General features: G+C 42.8%; 1 long non-coding RNA gene across 1 annotated transcript; it reads right to left on the bottom strand.

Moving 5' to 3' along the window:
* Positions 1-7092: 7092 nt before the first annotated feature.
* LOC144687092 (uncharacterized) lies at positions 7093-7806 on the bottom strand. The gene is made up of 3 exons (XR_013578059.1): positions 7677-7806; positions 7426-7575; positions 7093-7317 (listed from the first exon to the last, which is right to left on the bottom strand). It is a non-coding gene; the product is annotated as an uncharacterized LOC144687092 (long non-coding RNA).
* Between the last annotated feature and the right edge of the window lie 354 nt (positions 7807-8160).

Below are 8160 nucleotides of genomic sequence, written 5' to 3'. Positions count from 1 at the left end.
AGCAACTCAGTTGATCCAGCTCATGCCTTTTCCTGTCCCCCTACAAATTTTTCTCCATAGCACCCTCGCCTTTGAGTCAGAAGGTTGTGGGTTCATGTCCCACTCCCGGAAAAACCAAGAACTGTGAATGTACTCGAAAGAGTTACATTCTGTGACTGTTGATAACTTGAAAGAGTTACAAATCTTTCTCTTCAGATAATTATCCAATTCACTTTGAAAGCCATGACTGAAACTTCTACCACACTGTCAGGCAGTGCATTCCAAATCCTAGCCACTCCCTGCTTAAAACCATTTTTCCTCATGTCGTCTCTGAGTCTTTTACTAATCACTTTAAATCAGTGTCCTCTGGTTCTCGACCTTTTCACAATTGGCAATAGTTTCACTATATGTACCCTGTCTGGACTCCTTATGATTTTGAGCATCTCTACCAAACCTTTCAATCTTCTCTGTGGAGAACAGCCCAAGTCACGCCAACCTAGCAACATCTCTGATCCATGGAGCCATTCTCCTGAATCTTTTCTGCACCTTCACATTCTTCCTGAGGTGTGGTGCCCAGACTTGGACCCAATACTCCAGTTGAGTCCAAACCAGTGTTTTATAAAGGTTCACCATAGCTCCCTTCCTTTTGCATTCTCTGCCTCTGTTATCAAAACCCAGGATCCAGTATGCCTTATTAACCACTTTCTCAAGTTTCTCTGTCACCTTCAAAGATTTGAGGCCTAGTCCCTCTGCTCCTGTAGCTCCTCTAGAATTGTATATTTTATTTTTATGTTACCTTTCTTTCTTCTTCCTAACAAAATGTATCACTTCACGTTGTCTGCATTAAATTTCATCTGCCACATATTTGCCCAGCCTGTCTATGCCCTTTTGAAGCCTATCACTAACCACCTCACAGTTTACAATACTTTACAAAATGGAACTGGAAATGCTGCTCATTCATTTTTTTGCTGACAGTCTGAATCACTAGTAAATAGGGACAAAATAGCAGGGCTGTGGAGAAAGATCAGGAGAGTGGAATGATAATTGGAAAGTTCTTCTAATCTTAGGCCACAACTTGACTACTGTATGCAGTTCTGGTCACCTCATTACAGGAAGGATGGAATTGCACTACAGAGGAGATTTACAAGGTTGTTGCCAGGCCTGGAAAATTGCAGCTATGAGGAAAGATTGGATAGGCTGGGGTTGTTCTCCTTGGAACAGAGGAACCTGAGTGGGAGATTTAATTACAATGTTAAATTGTGAGGGGCCTGGATAGAGTGGCTTTGAAGGGCCTATTTACCTTAACAGAGAGGTCAGTGACTGGGGGCATAGATATAAAGTGATTGGTAGAAAGGTTAGAGGGAAGATGAGGATTATTTTTCACCCAGAGGGTAGTAGGGGTCTCAAACTCACTGCCTGATAAGATAGTAGAGGCAGAAACCCCCAACTCATTTAAAAGGGGTCTGGATATACACACGAAGTGCGATAACCTGCAGGGCTACGGACCAAATGCTGGAAAGTGGGATTAGGCTGGGTGGCTCAGCTTTTGGTTGGCGCAGACACGATAGGCCAAGCGGCCTCTTTCTGTGCAGTAAACTTTCTGTGATTTTATTCCAAAGAACTGGCGCTGGAAAATGGGCCGAATGACCACCTGTGCTGTAAGATTCTATGAAACAGAAGCAATATCAGAAAAATCTGCCCACTAGAGTAAGTTTGCAACGTAAGTGGTTTGAAGCAGTTCCCAGGTGTGAAGTGACAACGGCGAGTTCATTATCCATTAAATGCAGGAAAACCGCCCACAAAATTCTCTTGCTTCAATTCCACTCTTCCTAGTCCTCAGTAACCCCTGTCCATTAAAGTTCAACCTCTTCAGGGGTATTTGCTTTCTACTATTGGTCGGGGCTTGACCTCTGACCTGCTTTGTGTAGGTGGCACGTGGGAAATTCTCAGCAACAATCGCCCAATTCCATGAAGCAAACCCGTCGCTAAACTGGACAATGACAGCGTCTTTGGCCTCTGTATTCCCGCGCTTTATCATAAATAATCAGCAGCTAAATATTAAAATTTGGAGAAGTAGCAATTCTAGGCACATATTCTGTGAGTGTTGACGTACTGGTTGTGCCATTCCGCAATACCTGAATCGCTTCGGAACAAACTGGAAGTTGCACACACACTGCTATTGACGATGTTAAAGGAACACACAGTAGTGTGAGTTGACACTTTCTGCCGGTTATTTGTGGGAGGCAACAATGTCGTTAAAGTGCACGGTTTTATTAGAGCTTTGCCAAAATATGGGGCGAAGAAACGTAATAGAGAGGCATGACAAAAACAGAAACAGAATAAACTGTTTATCTTTTATGGTGAAAGCGTCACTCATAGCTTTTGATTCACAATGACATAAATTCACTGTTAACATTTACGATAGAATACACCACAAATCCTCGCAGCGCTCCCCGCATCTCCCTCTCTACATATTATGTGATCCCAGGGACACCAGTGTGGGCTGCGTTTATGTGTGCCGCAACACGAGGGGAGCACATCCTGCACATGCAGTGTCAGTGCCTCCTGTACAAGAGAGAAATGTTTTTAAGTGCAGCTCTGTTTTCTGTCTGAATTATGCATTTTTTTAGCAAGTTGCTGTCTTATATCGGTCTACTTTACAACAAAATCGGTTAATGGAAAAAATTGCAACTGCACATTTTAACCATCAGATTCTAGTTAATGATTGAATTTTATTTAAGACAAAGGCTTGCAAATTATGAAATAAAGCAATACTGTTTTTCAAATAGTTATTCCAGTGGTGAATACAAGATGCCTGGGAGTGACAAGGAGATATTTTTCCTTCGCAACCTGCTAAAAATTTAAGAAAAATAAAAAAAATCTTAGAATATTTAAGAAAAAACTGTCATTCAATGTGAGGCTCGAAACCATGACTCTAGGATTAAGAGTCCGATTACCAACTAACTAAGCTAACTAGACTATGTTTCTGTAGCTACTTACCTTGCATCGCTATGATGCATGCACACTTTCTGCCTCATAATTCTTTCGCTAGTCCCCCTATTATCTCACGCTAGTATCGCTTTCATCATTTAATACCACCACCTGCAAGTTCCCTTCTAAATCACTCGCCAACCTTACTTGGAACTATATCGCTGTTCCTTCACTGTCGCTGGGTCAAAATCCTTGAACTCCCTTCCTAACAGCACTGTGGGTGTACCTACGCCACAAGGCGGCTCGGCGCCACCTTCTCAAAGGCAATTAGGGATGGACAATAAATGCTGGTCTAGCCAGCGACGCTCAGACCCCATGAGAGAAAAGTAAAAAAAACTATTTTCCGTTTTCCACGTTACAGCTTATTCTGCTCGCTCTCTCGTGTGTTTCTGCGCATGTTTCTCTTGCCTTCCCTTTCATTCTGTATCTTTAAGATGCTGTACATTTTAGTGTCCGCAGTTCCGATGAAGGGTCCACATCAGAAACTCTACCTCGCCTGATCCCTCAATAGATGTTGCCTGTCCTGCTGAGTACTTCCAGCAATTTCTGTTCTTGTTTCCTATCTTGCAATGTAAGCAAAGAACTCCCCTTTTTCATATCAAGAAACGGACACATCTTAAATTTGTAAACACCCTTGCCACGTTTTCGAAAAAAAATTGCTTAATTGTAACTAGACTGGAGTTATACTCCATTCCCCGTGAAGCCCAAAATCATGTGATTAGAGAATGTCCTAAAGCGCTCAGGGGTCAGGTCGAATCTCGATTCCTGAACTAACTGATTTTCTCAGGATGTGAAGCTAACAATGTAAGTGACGCCTAAAGGAGATAGCGATCAGGTTTGATAGAGACTGCAATTAAGTGTTTAAACAGGAAAAATCAAGCCCACCACACTGAATTCAGTCTTTCGCGTATGAGGTGTAATTGGACTCAACTTCCACAGACACTTTCCCCTCCCGAAAGCTGATAAAGAAGGAATCTGCGCAAGCTGTCTCGCGTTTATTGTGGCTATTAGGAAGCCGTATTTCCCACATTTCGGCCACGGCGACACATTCAGTACTGGCTAGGCAGCAGACTGTCAAAGTCATTTGTCAGAATGCCTCATCGCCAGAACTTTCCAACAAGCACCAAGACGTGGCTTGGCTGGTGGTGAGAAAGACCCTCCCCGTCAGATCCTTCCTACACGCCAGGAGTCTCACCCCCTCTGCACGTTGCCCTCGAGGTGGCTGTGGTTAGGAAGAGACCGTTGTTCACCTCCTTGTGGATTGTGCCTTTGCAAAGAAGGTCTGGGGAGAGATGCAGTGGTTGCTGTCGAGGTTCATCCCGAGCAGTTCTGTGACACAGGACTCTGTGCTCTACGGGCTGTTCCCAGGGACACACACCGAGACAAACATCAACTGCAGCTGGAGGATCATCAACTCGGTGAAAGACGCGCTTTGGTCTGCCTGAAACTTGTTGGTCTTCCAGCACAAAGAGTTGTCCCCGACCGAGTGTTGCGGACTGGCACAATCCAAAGTCCAGGACTACGTGCTGAGGGACGCACTAAAGCTTGGGGCAGCTGCCGCAAATGCGCAATGGGGAAGGGTCGCTGTCTAAGACCTTTCTGCCACAGTGCTCCGAGGGGCTGGGAACTGTTTAAATCCCCTCGGGCTGTACAGCTCAAAATGAAAGGCGTTAAATGATTGTAATATTGTTTGTACTGATGCACCTGGTGATACATTTTGTAAAAGTTGAACTGGATTGTACCCTTGTAATGGTGTTTTTGAAATGGTTTGGAATGTGGTTGAAGATATTTTATGAATAAAGTATATTTTTGCAAAAATAAATAAATAACAGAGGGAGCCAGGCCGCCCAGGAGTCTGCATTGCCTCCCAGCTTACATTTTTAGGAGGGTAATACCTGTATCGTTCATTTCAGAATTAGACTGCAGGGGCCTCACTTCAAACACTAAGACGGGAGCTTAAGCCACAATATATGGGTGGGTTTGAGAGAATAGAGTGAAGTCCCAGGAGAATACTCAACGATTAATTGAACATGCTATGCTGTCACTGATTTTCCACATTTTTATCTCGCCATTATTCATTAATTCATTGTGTTCAAATTCCACTGAATCATGAGGTAGGTTTGTGAGCAGACTCACACCAGAAACAATACAGCCATGCTACTCTCCTTTGGACTCAAATCAATTATTTTAAATACCATTGAACACAGTATTTTTTTCCAATGGTGGGGGGTTGGGGCAGTCGGGGTGTTACTGATGTCGGTTCACCTACAAAGAGAAGAGAATATAGTGTAGTGTGTTCAGTAAATTAATTTACCGCTTGTACAAACCACGCCAAACAGTGATAGTTTAAGATAATTTTATTGGAATTTTGAATGCATGTCCAGCACTTTTACATCAATGCTGCAGCCTCGATTGTATTTTCTAAGGCACTGCAACAATGTACCGAGCTGTAAATCTCCAATATCACCCAATGTATTATCAACCCCGAATAATAATTTCAGCCGTTTCAGTTAACCACCACGACAGTGATTACAAAATAGACACCAACGAGGGAGCCCAATCAGCTGTTCTGAGCTCACCCACCCATCCGGAATTATTAAAGTAAATTACATTTCCCCATCGCTTATTCTGCCTGACTCCTGACCGAGTGCAGTCATCTTTGCTGTTCCGTCCCGAACGCCAATCCAAGCGCTGATCAATCTTCGCCTTGAGAAATCCTTCCGAACGTCAGTATTAATCTTTCTTTACACCGGTTTTTAATCGATGCCCTCTTGCCCTATAAGTCACATCCCGAAGCAGTGTCCCTAACTTCATTCCTTTTAATGTCGTGTACCTCTACAAGATCACCACAAAGCACTAAAACTTTACACTTCCTGGCCATTCACAGAATGCTGAGCAAGGTCCGAAGCTTTAAGGACTCCAAACATTTAATATTAGGCCTATTACAAAAAGATACTAACCATTTTCAATGAATTGAATAATTTTTCATCCCTGATATAAACTGCCGCCTATACAAAACAATGTTACAAATCCAGTTCAAGTCTTTGAGATCTTACGCTTTACTATCCTTACTTTATAAGGAATATTGCAATTTACATAGAGATCTTATTGTGCTAACACTTCGTGTGCACCTCTCGACTAAAACTTTCCCACATGAATGCAAGATTTTTCTTTAACATAAAGACTTACCATCTCCGACTCACTTTGCATAGATCAATTAAGAGAGATCTCTCCAATACACAAAACAAAAATAAAAATACCTGGAAAAACTCAGCAGGTCTGGCAGCATCTGCGGAGAGGAACACAGTCAACGTTTCGAGTCCGCACGACTCAGCCAGACCTGCTGAGTTTTCCAGGTATTTTTATTTTTGTTTTGGATTTCCAGCATCCGCAGTTTTTTGCTTTTATCTCCAATGTACAGTTCAATCATTTTACAAACATCGGTATTGAGACGTTTCAGGAGTAAGGATGAAAAATAGACCTAAAAAACTATCCACCTCTTTCAATATGAAGACACTTGTACGTACTTATTAGAATATTTCTATTAACCCCCTCAATACCACAGCGAAACGATCACAGCGAATTAGCGTAGGACAGTAATCTTTACAATTAACTCTCAGGACGCCAAAAGGAAGCAAAAGGTCAGGGGGTCCATAGACTTTCCATTTATCTTCATGAAACTGATCGTCGAATTCTTATACTTTTTCTGTGATCTCATTATCGAATAAAGTATTCAGTAAATGGATATAGGTTTCCGCAAAAGACACAAACTGTTCAATAGAATAAACTACTTTCTATCCCTCCCACATTTCAGCAGGGATCTTTTATGGAGATTTCTCCTACACCATTTTACCGTTAATGCAACTACTACATATATTCACCGAATATACAGGTATATCATTAAAGTAACTCTGCAAAGATTGCAGAACACAGGTCACGAACTATGACATCACACAATTAAGGATTAGAAATAACCCTCTAATGAACCGTCCATGCCCTTCAATGTGAAGGTATTAATGACTCTGCTTCCATTCTGGAATACTGTCCAGTATACCAGAGTAAACCAGAGTATACCAGAGTAAACCTCCAGTGATCCTGTTGTGTAACTGTCACGTTCTGAGCTCTATAAAATGTCCAAACGTCTCGGCACTACTAGGGGGCCCGGATTTGCAGGTCCAAACCGTTTGCATGACCAGATCTGATAAGACGGGAAGTGCAGAGGCGATGCGTGGCTCTCCCCTGGATTTGAACCTCTATTCAAATGGCAGGCGATTTTCTTCTGAATCTGCATCTCGGAGTATACGCCAGGGCCCCGATTATTCTGGTGTGGAATCGCTGGGGGATGAGCTAAAATACAAGGACAAAAAGCATACTTCAGAGAAAGCTGATTTGGGAACAAGAAACTGAATTCAACTGTAGTCCTTACAAGTATGTATAAGGGGCTTGGAAGCTTACAGGAGAATTGTTGCTGATTGTAAGGTTTCAGGTTTAATGCCCTCTCATTCCCAGCACGGCGATATGTCAAAAGTTTGAATCTGTGGGGATCTTGAATACTTCTTCAAACCAATGCTATCTCTGCAGCTCTTGTATCGATGCTTATAACAGCTGAAAAATAGCAAGTACATATTTTGGCACCGTGCAAAATCATTGGCCAGTTACTATGATACAATTCATGCCAATCCCGGACTCTTGAAATTTAAACTTACCTCATACTGTGCCTTTGCTGCAATGTTCTATTGCCTTGCAATTAATATCGCCTTGTAAATAAGTTAACATTCTTGAAGTCAATCGTGAGTTGAGACATGGCGCTCTTAGAAGCAGCTTCTCAAAGCTGCGGTTCTGCTGCAGCTCTGTCACACATCTCTCTTGTATTTATAGTTCCGAAGGGAGAGGGAGAAGTGTGAGTGCGGAGCTCTTTGCGTTTCCCACAGTCAACAGCCAATCGCTGCTGTCAGAGGGACAATTACCAAAGCGTTTCTTTCTGAATGAAGAATTATCTACACTTGTTTGACGTTTTGTTGGGGCCGAGTCTCGGGAGACCATCTGGAGAGCTGGTTCGAGCCAGTAATCCCGGGGCAGCGGGGCTCGTGTAAGGTCATGAGAAGGGCGAGGGGTGTGAAAGAGCAGCTCGTCAGTGTCACTGAGCGCACAGAGAGTGAAAGTTATACATTTGTCTAATCGTCAGCATCT

Source organism: Cetorhinus maximus, chromosome 12 (assembly GCF_964194155.1).
Source record: "Cetorhinus maximus chromosome 12, sCetMax3.hap1.1, whole genome shotgun sequence".
NCBI classification, from domain to species: Eukaryota; Metazoa; Chordata; class Chondrichthyes; order Lamniformes; family Cetorhinidae; genus Cetorhinus; species Cetorhinus maximus.
The sequence above is the reverse complement of the archived record's forward strand: the minus strand, read 5'-3'. Positions and strand labels throughout refer to the sequence as shown.